The sequence below is a fragment of the Lagopus leucura genome, unplaced genomic scaffold (genome assembly GCF_019238085.1).
Source record: "Lagopus leucura isolate 7727_CA_CO unplaced genomic scaffold, USGS_WTPT01 Super-Scaffold_100002, whole genome shotgun sequence".
Lineage (NCBI taxonomy): Eukaryota > Metazoa > Chordata > Aves > Galliformes > Phasianidae > Lagopus > Lagopus leucura.
In genome coordinates this window covers 57,513,203-57,526,763 of record NW_024962263.1, presented here as the reverse complement: position 1 = coordinate 57,526,763, position 13,561 = coordinate 57,513,203, and the positions used below count along the sequence as shown (strand labels likewise).

The 13,561-nt window shown below is 43.1% G+C and overlaps 1 long non-coding RNA gene across 1 annotated transcript; it reads right to left on the bottom strand.

The window, feature by feature from the left end:
- Positions 1 to 11,912: 11,912 nt before the first annotated feature.
- Positions 11,913 to 12,788, bottom strand: LOC122179448. The gene is made up of 2 exons (XR_006178692.1): positions 12,645 to 12,788; positions 11,913 to 12,060 (listed from the first exon to the last, which is right to left on the bottom strand). It is a non-coding gene; the product is annotated as an uncharacterized LOC122179448 (long non-coding RNA).
- Positions 12,789 to 13,561: the final 773 nt, after the last annotated feature.

The window sequence follows — 13,561 nt, the reverse complement described above, 5'->3', positions numbered from 1 at the left end:
ACAAGAAGTGAGAAGATAAAGGAAGATGAGGAGTCTGAAACAAGAACTCTTGCTAGCTGATGACTTTTCTCAGGTAAATGAATGGCAACTAGAAAAAACGACCTCTAACAAGTAAAGCATGAAGATGTGAGTGAAGTATGATAGGTTAATAAGATGAGGGAGAGTATGTATCCCAATAATGGGCATTTACAGTGCTAATGTGTACCATTTTTTCAGTTGTTGAGCATGATCTATCTTTCATTCTGTATTTGAATATTTTGCTGTGTTGATGTCAATTTTTATAGTACCCAACTGAACAACCTAATCAAAGGGCAACAGATTGAGTAAGTGGAAGAGGATGCTTCTGCCAAGATGTGCTGGGTCTCTGGTTCAGGACTGAGGACTGATTTTTGTTAGCAAGAAAAGAGTGCTTCTGAGGCAGCTACCTCCTCCAATGTTCTTCTTATCGTTTCTTCTCAGTTAGTTCTGAATCACATGCTCTACCTGATAGGTATTCCAAAAATATTCTAAAAAAGAGAGAATTGTTTAAAGTGCCTTTCTTAGGAGTGAGTCTTGTAAGATCTCAGACAAGCCCAACAATTCTGTGGCAATAAATTACATTCTTGTCACATTCCTGTGTTACTGAATAGTCACTGTCATTATGGTTTCAAAAGAAATACAGAACAGATTTAAATAATATGATTGCATTGCACCCATTTTTAAATACATATAGCTATATTGGAAGTAAGGTATTCCATCTGGTTAGCCATCTGTAACTCCATCTATTCAAGGAGTATTCATAAGAGAACAACCATATATTTGAATTCTCTGAACATATTGTGACCTTCTGTTACTATTCACATAGAGTATCTCAATTTAAATGTATTTTGGGTTTTTAATATCTCTCAACAACTGTACTATTTGAAAAAGTAGCAAACCAAAGAAATACAAACCTCAAATGAACAGTCTGTTGCATATGCAAATTGCTCATGCCTTTACCTGGTCAGTTTGACCCAGAGGAGTAATCCAGAACCGTAACTTCCTAGCTCATGCAAATAAAACCAGTTTGAAGGCTTGGTGGACTACCTAAGTGACATATATATAAACACTTCTTTTATAAAATTATAGGCAATTAAGCTTTAAGTAATGATAATACATTTTTCAATAAGATATTCAGTGGAGCACCAGAAATTTTATTTTTATCTGCAGTTTAGGAGACTAAATTTGAACCCATTTAAAGCTTAGTAGCCATAACCATCAAAGTCATTATCGTTTTTTGCTAAAGAAATGAGTAAATAAGATATAAGTCATATAAACCTGTGTAACATGAAGTTAAATTTCTTTCTCAAAAACAAAGACAGGAAGTTCCTAGTTTATACAACTTTGGTAACTCAGAGGTGATTTATCTGTGACTTCAAGCAAAAGTGAAACGAGTCTTCTACTGCTGTCTTTAGGCAGAGTCTCAGTAATTTATTTGTTTTTCTTCACTGTAGCAATTCAAGGCATTATTCTATCACTATGTACTGTAAATTTACAACCCCACAGTTTGGTAACAAGGAAAATGAATGCATTTTAGCACAGCCTAATTAGCTACAGCTAGGAATCAGGAAGATTAACTTGAGCAGCGTGAGTGAGTGCTTTGACCTACTTTTGAGCTTATTTTACCAGGAACTGATTAGGAAGCTCGAGGAACACAACTCAGTACCTGTTCCTTAAGAATCCACAGCTGCTCTCAGTCCTCTCCACTAAGCACAACCTTTCTCCAGTACCCAATCATAGAATCGTAGAATGGCCTGTGTTGGAAGGGACCTCAAGGATCATCTTAGAATCATAGAATCATAGAATCACTCAGATTGGAAAAGACCTTAAAGATCATCGAGTCCAACCACAACCTAACCATACTACCCTAACTCTAACAATCCTCCACTAAATCATGTCCCTGAGCATCACATCCAAGGACGGTGACTCAATCACCTCCCTGGGGTGGTTATAATTGCATGTTATTCCAGTGTTTAACAACCCTTTCTGTACTGATACCCAACTCCTTGCCACAGGCAGGGCCACCAATCTCCAGATACAGTACTAGACCAGGCTGCCCAGGCCCCCATCCAACCTGGCCTTAAACACCTCCAGTGATGGGGCATTCACAACCTCTCTGGGCAGCCTGTTCCAGCACCTCAACATTTTTTCTGTGAAGAACTTCCCCCTGACGTCCAATCTAAACATTCCTTCCTTGAGCTTAAAACCATTCCCCTTTGTCCTACCACTATCGACCTGAGCAAAAAGTTGACTCCCCTCCCTTATATAATTATACTGGAAGGCTGCAATGAGGTCTTCTCACAGCCTTCTCCAGCCTGAACGAGCCCAGTTCCCTCAGCCTGTCTTCGTAGGCTCCAGCTCTCTGATCATCCTCATGGCTCTCCTCTAGACTCTCTCTAATAGCTCCACATCTTTCCTGTATTGCGGACCCCAGGCTTGGATGCAGTATTCCACATGGGGCCTCATGAGGGCAGAGAGAGACAATCACCTCCCTGTCCCTGCTAGCCACCCCTCTTCTGATGGAGCTCAGGATACCATCAGCCTTCCAAGCTACAAATTATGTTCTCTCCACTTCTTAATCCTTCACACAATTCTCTTAATGAACCATCTTTTGACACCTTCTGTAGTATGTTTACACAAATTCTTTCCTGAAATCCCTAGCATAGTTCTTGGCTCTGTCCCTGCCCCTGCTCTCTGCTCTCCCCCAAGTTCCCCCATGCCAGCTCCTCATCTAAATAGTTCCCAGGAGGAGGGGATCCAGTGGGGGAGATGGCAATCAGTAGTCATCACTCTGAAGCTTCAATAATCCACACAGAGGATTTATTACACTGTCATGGAAATACTCACTTAACTCATGGCTGAGGAAAAAAAAAATATTTTTACAGTGCTGATGAGTAACTATCTTAAAATCCTGCTATCTGCATCCAGAAAAAATGACTTTTCAGTGGTTGAGCTAAAAAAATCAAAGAATAAAAGCAATATGCCCACAAACTCACATTTCAGTAAATCAGGAATACAATTGTTAATAGTTTATCATAACTGTTCTTCGAGTTTTTGTCCTCATTATGACACCTTTCAGCTGGAAAATAGTCCGACCCAAAACTCAAGAGTTTGACGCTGTGGGCTTATAGCTGGCAGCACCTGAGCTGCCAACAAAGGAATGGTCCAAAATTGCACTGATTTTTTTAAAAATTATTATTATTTTCTTCTCTTTCTAATCTGGCTTATTCCGTGGCTGGCATCACTGCTAGAGCTGATGCAACAAAAGGGGTGACTTCACTCCTTTCGGCAGCAGTCGAGCTTTATGTTGTCTCCAGCTCACCCCAAAACTCCACCATAAAACTTATACACAGGCCAGGATGCCTTACAAGAATGAATCACAAGTAGATGCCATGCAAAAGCTGAGAGGATGGACACTCTTGTGGCTATAAATATGTCAGTATTTGACTACAGCCTGTGGCCATAGCAGATGTTTGACAGTGTTTGTGGCTGTAGCGTAAGACAAAGTTTGACTGTGTATGAGATATTTTCAGGGCTGCCAAGTTTAGGTTGCCACCACCTTCTGTCGGTTCAGTTGGCCCAGAAGAAGCTTCAGTTGTGTGGCTTGGCTGCACAGGGATGGCTGTGAGGACATGCCTCTGCCCGCGCGGCTCTAACCCGTCATGGCGCAGGCACTGCCGCTTCCTCTGCAGCCAGCAGAGCACGCAGGCAGCTCGAAACCTTCACGGAGCGCTCTGCTAATTTGACAAAAGCATAATCATGTGCCCACGCCTGATCCAGATCAAATTTGTACTGCTGGGTGATGTGGCATGGCACAGCTCCAGCGGTAATGATTGCGGAACCGCAGCATTCAGCTGGGGCTGCTGGGGCAGGTGAATTCCTTGCACAGGAGGGAGGTGTATGCTGGCTGCAGCCTATTGCTCTGCGGAGCCTCTCTGGGATGTGCCCTGATCTGTGGGGCAGCACTGTGCCCAGCGCTGCCAAACCGCCTTCCTTTGTGCCCTTGGAGGTTCAGGGTTGGCCTCCAACTGACAGTGCCAGGCAAGGGAAAAAAAAAAATGGAAATTATGAGGTTTTTCTTTCAGGCAAGTCTCTATAAAAATAAAGGAGTGTACAAGTGTCTTTGTTTTCCTGCCAACATTTATACGAACTAATTAAGACCAAGGAGAGTTTCATTTGCCTGTTTATTTCACAGAGAGAAAAGCTAATGAAATTAACCCATCGATTATTTTGCAGCTGCTGGTTTTAATTGGGTTATGATTGAGAAACAAAAGATGAGTGTAGTGGGGCGAGCAGCTGCGGCTGCAGGGCAGTTGTGAGCATAGGGCTGGCAGGACCACAGCTGTGTCACATCACTGATACACCACTGCATCACACAGCTGGGTCCCAAAGCTGGGTCCCCACAGCTGGACAAGAGCACGGATCCCACTGATGGGCCACACCACTGGATCACACAGCTGGGTCCCAAAGCTGAATCCCACCACCATGTCGCACAGCTAGGCCATGCTGGTGTCTCACAGCTGGGTCACACCATTGGATCAATCAGCTGGATCTTACTGTAAGGTTGCACACCTGGGTCTCACTGCTGGATCCTACTGCTGGACCACACTATGGGCCATGCAGTGAGGCCACATGGCACCCCCATCTCTCCCATGGGACAAGAAAATAGTGCCAGAACCACAGTTTCTTCTTTCCCAGCCTGGTGGCTTACTTGTCATAATGTCAGCATAACCAGGCAGGTACAGAATGCTGGCATTTGTTCCCTGCTCAAGAACATCCTGCTCTTTGCAATGTCATGACTTGGCTATGGATGGCAATAGACAATTCAGGCTGCAGAACTCCATGGTAATTGCTATCCATAAATGAAGTATTACGCTTTAACAGAAAACAAACCTGGGCAGTAAATATTCACAGGCCTTAGCGTAACTCATATTACTTAGTTCAGGCAAAGTAATTACAAGACATTTATTATGTCAAAAAGTGCCCAGGACTTCATGGAAAGAGTATGAGCAGAGTATGTATGGTGTATGAAAAGAGTATTGCTAACACTCATAATACTCAGTCTTTGTTTTTCATGATTTTTCATGCCACAATCTCCTCTGCTGGTGCCAGACACCCAACTTTGTTGCTTTCCTTCATAAATTGCTTCACAATTCAAAATATGCAACTTGCAATAATGGATTTCACTAACTCTTCCTTTTCCTATCTGCACAGTATTTTAAAGTAACAAGCAATTTAAATTAATGTATCATTACACACTGCACACAAAACAATGCTTATTTCCACATTTGATAAGTGGAGATTATCAATAAGTTTGCATGACAAACGTGGTTTTTTTCCTGGTTGTGTTTAGAATGATGTATTTCATAAAATACTTCCTCAGATGGACATTCACGCATGTGGACATGATGAAGTGACAAGAAAATAAAAATATATCTGAAAACTGACTTACAAAGCAAGTCACATTTAGGAGCAGCACTTCACGCTCCATGGATTGTTCTCATACCTTGCAATAAACAATTCCCTTCTAATGCAAATAATATTGACTCGCAGTGTATTAGTATTGCTTATGACTTCTTTAAAGACAATTCTCTCACTGTCTGAGAATTGATTATCTCAGCTACAGATGCAATGATATACAGCTTGCCCACAGATCATCCAGTTCAAGGTCAGCACCAACACAACCAGTGCTTTAGCAAATAAAGCTATTTGGATCTGTTGGTTCTTAAGTCTTTGTGCTTTGCAATGAAGCATTGGGATCTTTCTTTAGAGACACTACACTATATTTGTCCTTTTAGAACACTTACAGGTATTTCAGAGTATGTTTTTTTCTACTAATTTTGTGTAATCATGAGTTCTTCATCTAAGTAAAACCTGCATATGCCTGAGCAGACACCATGGCTTTCCCTGTTTTTGGTTATTCTGTGAAACATACTCCTCTGCTACACTTGGATTAGTATAATTACTCAGTTAATATATTTTAGAATTAAATTGCTTAATAAAATTATATTAAATATTTAGAGTCTGAGGTGAGATTAAATATTATAAAAGTCACTTATTCTCTTAGGCCTATACTTTAGTAGTGTGCAGACTTCTAGTTGTGTAATTTAACCTAGAAAAATGCTGACGTGGTATTGATTTATGTAGATTCAACCCATGTTCTGACACATGACTAGAGGGTGTTCTCCATAATTCCAACTCAGCAAAGCATGTAAGAACATGCATAGCATTAGGCATATACTTTCTACCGCTAGTACTTCATCCCAGTCAACTCAGATTTTCACTGCAAATTCTGCTATGCCTTTTCTTTACCATTATACATCATACACACATCCCAAGGAGTATGTGGGGTTTTAAGCTAGGTTCTCTAAAATGAATTACTTCTTTGAGTAGCTGAGGAATCCCTTATGGAATCCTGGCTGAGAGCATCTGTGTGGGTTTCCCTGACACAGAAGATGTGGTGGAGCTGAGGGCTGACACCAAAAGGTGCGCTCTGTCCCTAGCTACGTACCTGCACCTTTTCCAACTGTGCTGCTCATCTGGTCCCACTCTCTCTTTGCTTATTTATGTATTTAAGGGGGGAAGGTTCACTTTCTGCCAGCATAGCACTCTGCACTGCAGCAGCAGGAGCACACAGCTGGAGGTGTGTGATGTAGCAGCATGGGAGAGGTGGGATGCAGCACTTTGGCCCTCACATCAGCACCGAGCACTGCACACCTTATGTTAAACCCACACTTCAGTACACTCTGCACCACCAGGAAGCCCAGCCTCTGTGTTTCAGTGTTCCAAACCCCTCCCCCAGCTTTTAAACAAGACATTCTAATTAAATGCAAAGCTGCTTTTAAGAAATTGATTGAAAAATGCACTCCTAACACTTGGAGTAGCTTTTATCTGAACATAAAAGTCAGTTTATCAGAGTTAATCCTTTTAGTATGCACTTGTCTTACCAGAACAATTTTCTTTCATTTGGTCAAGACAAAGGAATTCAGGAGTTTCTGTAAACTAACCCTCCCCTCTCTTTGTTGCATTTTGTTGACATATTGGCAACATTCCTTCCAGTTTAAATTGGATTAAGCACATAGGAATTTAGTGAGTTGAAAATCAGACAGGATTCCAGGTACCTTTCTGCTATTGTTAAATACAAAAGGTCTAATAAAGAATAAAACTAAATAAAACCAGAACTAGTCTTCTGAAAGTAATGAAATGTGCTCGCTGCATTTACTCAGGCAGTCCATGGGGGGACGAGAAGAATGACAGCTGTTTTTCCAGGCTTTCAGGGGGAAGTCAGGCTGAAGCCAACTCTGACACATTCTTTACTTCTCAGGGCAATGTCAGGACGCTGTGAGTGGAAAATCCGAAAATACTGAATCCTCTGACTTCTGCTCGTCTGAATGGAGTTACCTTCTGCTTCTGTGGGTTTTGGTAGAAGCGCTGTCCCATCAAAGAGCTGAAATGGAAGCATAATGAGATGGAATGCCTGATGAATTTTTAATGCAATCTCAAAACTAATGGAGAAACCAAAGCAGTACATTTGGCCATCTTTTGAGAAGAAAGAGAAAATAATAATTACTTGAGATAGAAAGACGACTAATCAGAATACTAATTAATATACATCTTTTTTTTACATCTAATGTGATCCTCTGAATGTATTTGTTAATTCTAATCACATTTATCTCAACCTAACGCTTTTCATGAGGAACTAAGAGCACAAAATGACATGTGAAAATAAGAATGAATGGTAAAAAAGTCAAACTGCTGGAGGAGCGTGAGTGTAAGAAGACTACTATGTTCCTGCATGCAGTCATCCAAGTTATCAGATGTGCAAATGGTGCAAATTGTTTTAACTCTCTTTTCTGATTTGCTTCATACACCAGAGGGATAATGTCATTAATCTATTGTTTTTCTTGGCAGAAATTATCCAATAACTTTAGCACATATAACAAAGCAACTATTCCAAATTCTCATACAAATTAGATTCTGCAATATGGGAGTGCACTCTTCTTCAAAATGATCAGAAATGATATGAGTTAAACTGTTCTTTGAAAAAATCCAGTGTTACTAAGCAATACCTCACTTTTCAGCTTTAAATGACAAACGAGCTGCTTGCCTTTGGTTTTCAGCAGTGCCAAATAGTGAGATTAATAAGACACTGTTCCTTTAGTCAGGTTGGTATGCAGGAACTTCAGCTCGTTATTTCACTTCTAGCAGTACTTGATATTCTCAGTTTTAATATTGCAAGACATTTTAACACCAGCCAATAGGCCAGTAAAGAATCAGATGAGACACCAAGAATCTTTTGAACCTAGATACAACATCCAAATCCCAAACTAATTAGCAGTCCCTAATTATGGAGCTGCTTACATTTTTTTTTTTTACGAGTCAAAATTGCTTTTAAATAATCCTTGCTGAGACCATGCTAAAAAAGTCATTCCACCTTTGTGTACAGAAACCCAGAAAGGATGGGCAACTTTAATGAAGGATTGGGACAACATATAAAGCATTTTTTTTTAAAGCCACAAAACCAAATCCAAATAAACAACTACATGTTCTGCAGACAAAATGGGCGATTGGTGCATTACAGCTTGTTACACAGGCTAACATTCTGCATGATGATGGGTGTCCTCAGAAATGCTTCGGTTGTTTGGCTTGTTGAATGTGCAGCACATTCACAACACCTATTTGTAGGGTTCCAAGTTTCCTTCCATTACCAACACCAAATGATGAATTTTCAGCTTCTGGTCGATTACACTGGCAAACTTGTAAGCTGCACCTCTGAAGCTGCACCTGGGCTTCTCATAACCTCCCACTCTGTTGATATTAAAAATGTTCTTCATATCAGCTGTTACATGTCTACAAATGACACTTTCTCCAGAGGCTTTTGTTGACACAAATGCTCATGGTCATTTTAACGCTATTGTAGCATAAGGATTTTAGTCTGGACAGCAATAAGCACTGAGAAAATCACGACTTCAGTGGTTGAGACCATTTGTGCTGTGTCAACTCCTGCAAATTTTCTACAAATACATTTAAGAACTAGTTACTGTAGAAAAGAAGACCTTTCCACACTGCTATTGCCAATAATATCATCACTGGATTTACAACAGGATTTCTTTGAAGCTATAATTACATTTTTGTCACACTGCAGCTGTGTTCATAACTGACTTTTCTGAACCAGTTTCCATAGTCAGTCCCTGTTTCTGGAGGCTGTAACTGGTCAGTAAAACTCCATTCTTAAACTGATGATGAGGGCGTGGTTCTTAGTGCTATGAGCAAAGAGAAATGGAAATCTGCTGGGATCAGGCTTTTTCAATTTCTGCCTCAGCTGCTGGTGTGGTGCGGAAGGGTACGTGTCCATTAGCCAACTTCAGTTACTGAATAAATTGAGGCCCTCCCTTCCCTCCTTTCCTCCCTCCCTCCCTGCTTCTTATCTTCCCTCTTTCCTCCCTCCGTTCCTTCTCTTTCCTTCCCTTTCCTTCCTTCCCCTTCTTTCATCCCTCCCTCCCTTCTTCCCTCCCTCCCAAGAAAAAGGCATTTCAGACACAACCTGCTTTCTCTTAATTATTGACTTCGAAAGTAGCCTTAGGCAATTACTCTCTGGGTTAAGTGTCTCAAGTTCGGAAAGATGAACCTTGGCCACAGAGTACACAAAGCTGCTATAATGTGAGTGCCAAAATGATTGGAAATCATCCTCACAGTAGCTAGCAATGGTTGATAGATTAGATTAGACAACATTCTTCAGGGCGCCTCTTCCACATCTTGGATTTAATCATCCACGGTAATTTCACTGCTACCCTGTTTTTAAGAGCATGTTCTGTAAATCTGCAGGTAAAAGCAAGGAATGACAGGGCTGTTATTAAAATGATTGTGACCAGCCCCACTGATGATTTGTCCAGTGAAGGCTGGGACAAATGACTGCACTGTGGAAGGACCATCACACTGGCAGGCTGGGCAACAGTTGTGCAGCGGCTGATCTGGGGGTGCAATGGATAGCAAACAGGAGCCTGGGATATCCTGTCCCCACAGAATTCAGAGAAGAGTGACACAGATCCAGGGCAAAGCTGGAAAAAAATGACAGCAGAAATGAGACACAGGAAGGGATAGGCGTGCTGCAGCTGGACTGCTGGTGTTTGGAAGTCCTATGGAAACATACAGTATTCAGAAAATAACTCTGAGTAGGAAAAAAAAAAAAAGGTGTATCTGAGTATACGCCAGAGAAGTGGCACATGCCAAAACCAAAACATAACAATACAGCTACTGAGAACACAACTGAAAAGACATTTTTCCCTGCCTACAGAAATAAACCATGCAGTGTGTACCAAGTAACTTCTTCAGCTCAGAAGAAAAGCTACAAACTGTCACGCATGTTGACTGTTTATCTGTAAAGAGCTTTTTAGTGCTCGTCAGGTATTTCCCAAGCACAACCACAGTATGCCTTTGCGGATCCTCATTTTCTGTTTCGTACAAAAAATTGACTGAAGCCTCCTCTTTTATGCAGACTGTTCAGCTCTGCCAGTGTGAGCTGGCTGTGCCCCAAAGCAGTGCTCTTTGCAGCACAGCAGGTCCGGCACAACGTTTTCCTGAAGTACCTGTGTGATTTGAGCTTCTTCCCATAGGAACAGAGAAACTGAACTAATGATGTTTCTGTGACCTTCCATTTTGCTGGCTCTGTAAGGGTTCCCCACTTTGTGACAAAACTGGCCCTCAGCAATGCATCTTCCCCACTGGACAGCACCCCAACATGGTAATAAGGTGTAAAACTGAATCTGAAGAGAATCACTGAATCTTTATTAATGCATCCTGAATTTGAATACATTCAGATGTCCATACGAAAGGCTTGTGCAGATGAGCTACAGCACCTGATAACATCACATGTTGCTGTTAAGAAGTGCAGCACTGCGGTGCTTCAGGAACTGCACTGTGCACAGAGAACACAACTTAGCTCAAACAAAATGCTCTGAATCAACACTCTGTTGTTGCCATACCTGTATAATGAAGAAAATGAATAAAAACCTCTGTCTTGTACTGCAAACTCTTGACTTACACAAGACAGTAGGCAGAATAGGTGAAGTACAAAACATGGCATGTGCATTCTTTGTAATGTATTTAGGCTGCAAATACTTAAGCCATAATTCCAAGGTTTCCTCTTTTATTCGAGGTGAAATTCTCAGTAAATTTGTACAGGAAACCATAGCCCTGATAATTTCTGCACGTATAAAAATAGTACTTTGTGTCCTGAAAACAAAATACATAGGGAATCATCCACTGTCTGGAAAATCTATGCTTGCTTCACAAGAACACATTTCAGATTCCTTAAAGGTGTTTATATAATGTTAATTAGAGATCAAAGATAATTTGATTACGAGTGGGGGAGAATAAAAGAAAATGCTGATTATGTTATTTAAAGATGTACTAGTGTATGACCTTAAAGAACGAGTTTCAACTCGTCTGATGGAAAGAACACACCACTGTTAGGAACCATAAAAACACACTATCAATTACAGCTTGACCTTGATTGAAACCTACTCTGTACGTTCAGTAAAAGTGTGCTTTCATTTTTCTGCAACACATACTGCTGATAAATGAATTTTAGATGGGCTAGAGTAAAAATCTAACTTACCTGAGTACAGATTTGTTATTAGTAGGAGAGAACCAGAAGTAATTCTGAAAAATGAGTGGAGGTGGGCAGTACTGACTTGGGTGAAAATTAAGTTCTGCCATCACTTCAAATGCAACCATGATTTAATGCAAGCTAAGCAAACATAACAACAAAAAAATCAAGGAATGCAGAGGAAAACCTGCCGTACCTTAATTCAATTAAGAAAGCCAAGCACATATTTTACCTAAAATTGTATGCTTATTATAAATTGTGAACAATTGCATACATTACAATATCATACAGTGTAAAAGTTTGTTACACCTTTATTTGAAGAAACAGGATGAGAACAGCTGAAAAAAAGCTTTTAAATTGAAGCAGCCAATGCACTGTCATCTCTGGCGTCCATGTCCTTGTTGCTACCCGTGATACAACACTGAATTGCAGTTCTGCAAAAGATCGAGGTGCACTTGTTAAATTTGTAACTCGGAGAAAAAGTCATCAGCCCATACCTATGAAACTTGTTCTTACAACCAGTTCAAACAGACAAAAATCCCCCCAGCAAACCAGGCATTCTTTCTAAATGGGCTCCTCCAAAGCCATGTCACTGCCTATAAATAACTGTTATCGTGTGAAATCTGAACCTTTTTGCCAGTAAGCGAGCGCTTGGGAGAACAATGTGTTATGTAAAATGAAGTCATATGAATCATTTCACAAAATCTGATTTTTAAGTGGGTACAGGCGCTTCAAAGCACAGAAGAGCTCCCTTAGCTATCACACTATATATAGGATTATTATTTTTTTTTGACAGAAAAATAAAGGGATGAAAGGATGAAAAGAAGCAATCACGGAGAGAAACAAAGGGAGAATTCTTCCTAAAAATGGAACAAAATAGTTCTGTCCCACTGAGCGTGATGCACATCACTGTGGTCCATACGACCTCTTGCGTTATTCCATCTCCAACTCCCAGGCTGACGTGATTTGCCAATAACCTGTTTTTTTTTCTCAGAAATTATGTCATCCCAGCCCTCACCTGTACGCCTAGAAGATGCATGCAAGCGTTCAGACGCAAATACAAACTCCTCCGTCAACTGCTTTTTATAGGGAATTAATTTCAAATGGAGCTGCCTCCCCCGCTTCTTTTCGAGGCGCCCAGGTCAGGGCTAACAGCCACCCCTCAGCGCCGCCACGCCACTCCTCGTCCCGCCGCTCTCTGGGCCCGGCCCCTCACGCCTCGCTCAGCACGGCCCGGCCCGGCACGTGCTCGAGGAGCGCGGGCCCGCCTCCTTCTGCCGCCGGGGCGCGGGGAGCGCCGCGAGGCGGGGCGGGGCAAACCGGCACGGCCCCATGGCGCCCGCCTCGGCATCGCCGCCGGCTCCGTCCGCCGAAGGCGCGAAACGGGGCGCGCATGCGCCGATGCGCTGCGCGCGGGGCCCGTTGGCGCCGCCGAGCCACCCTGTGCCGCTGCTGCTGTTGCCGCGCACGGGCGGGCGGGAGTGGGGCGCGCGGGGAGGGACGTGATGACGCGCTGCGTGTCGCCAGCCGTGCGACCCACGCAGCGTCCGCCGGGCGCGTGCCTCCTCCCGGGCCAGCGCGTTCGGGGCTGCTCCGGGCGGGGGCGGGCGGGGCGAAGGCTCAGTCCTCCTCCCTCCTTCTCCTCCTCCTCCTCCTCCATCTCCCTCTCCTCCTCCTCCTCGGGTCCCCTCGCCGAGGGCCCGGCCCCTTCCCTCCGCGGAGCGGGGCCGTGCGGCGGCGCCTCCTCCCGCTGCCGGCCGCGCCGGACAATAGGGGCGAGCGCGGCGCCCGTCTCCCCCGGCCTCGGTTTCATGCGCGGCGCCGGGCGCCGGGGCTGACAGCGGTTCCCGCCGAGGCCGAAGGAGCGGCCGCCGGCCCCGGGCCGGGACTCGCCTCCTCGGGCGCCGCAGCGCCGTCCCGCTCTTCCGCCCCCCC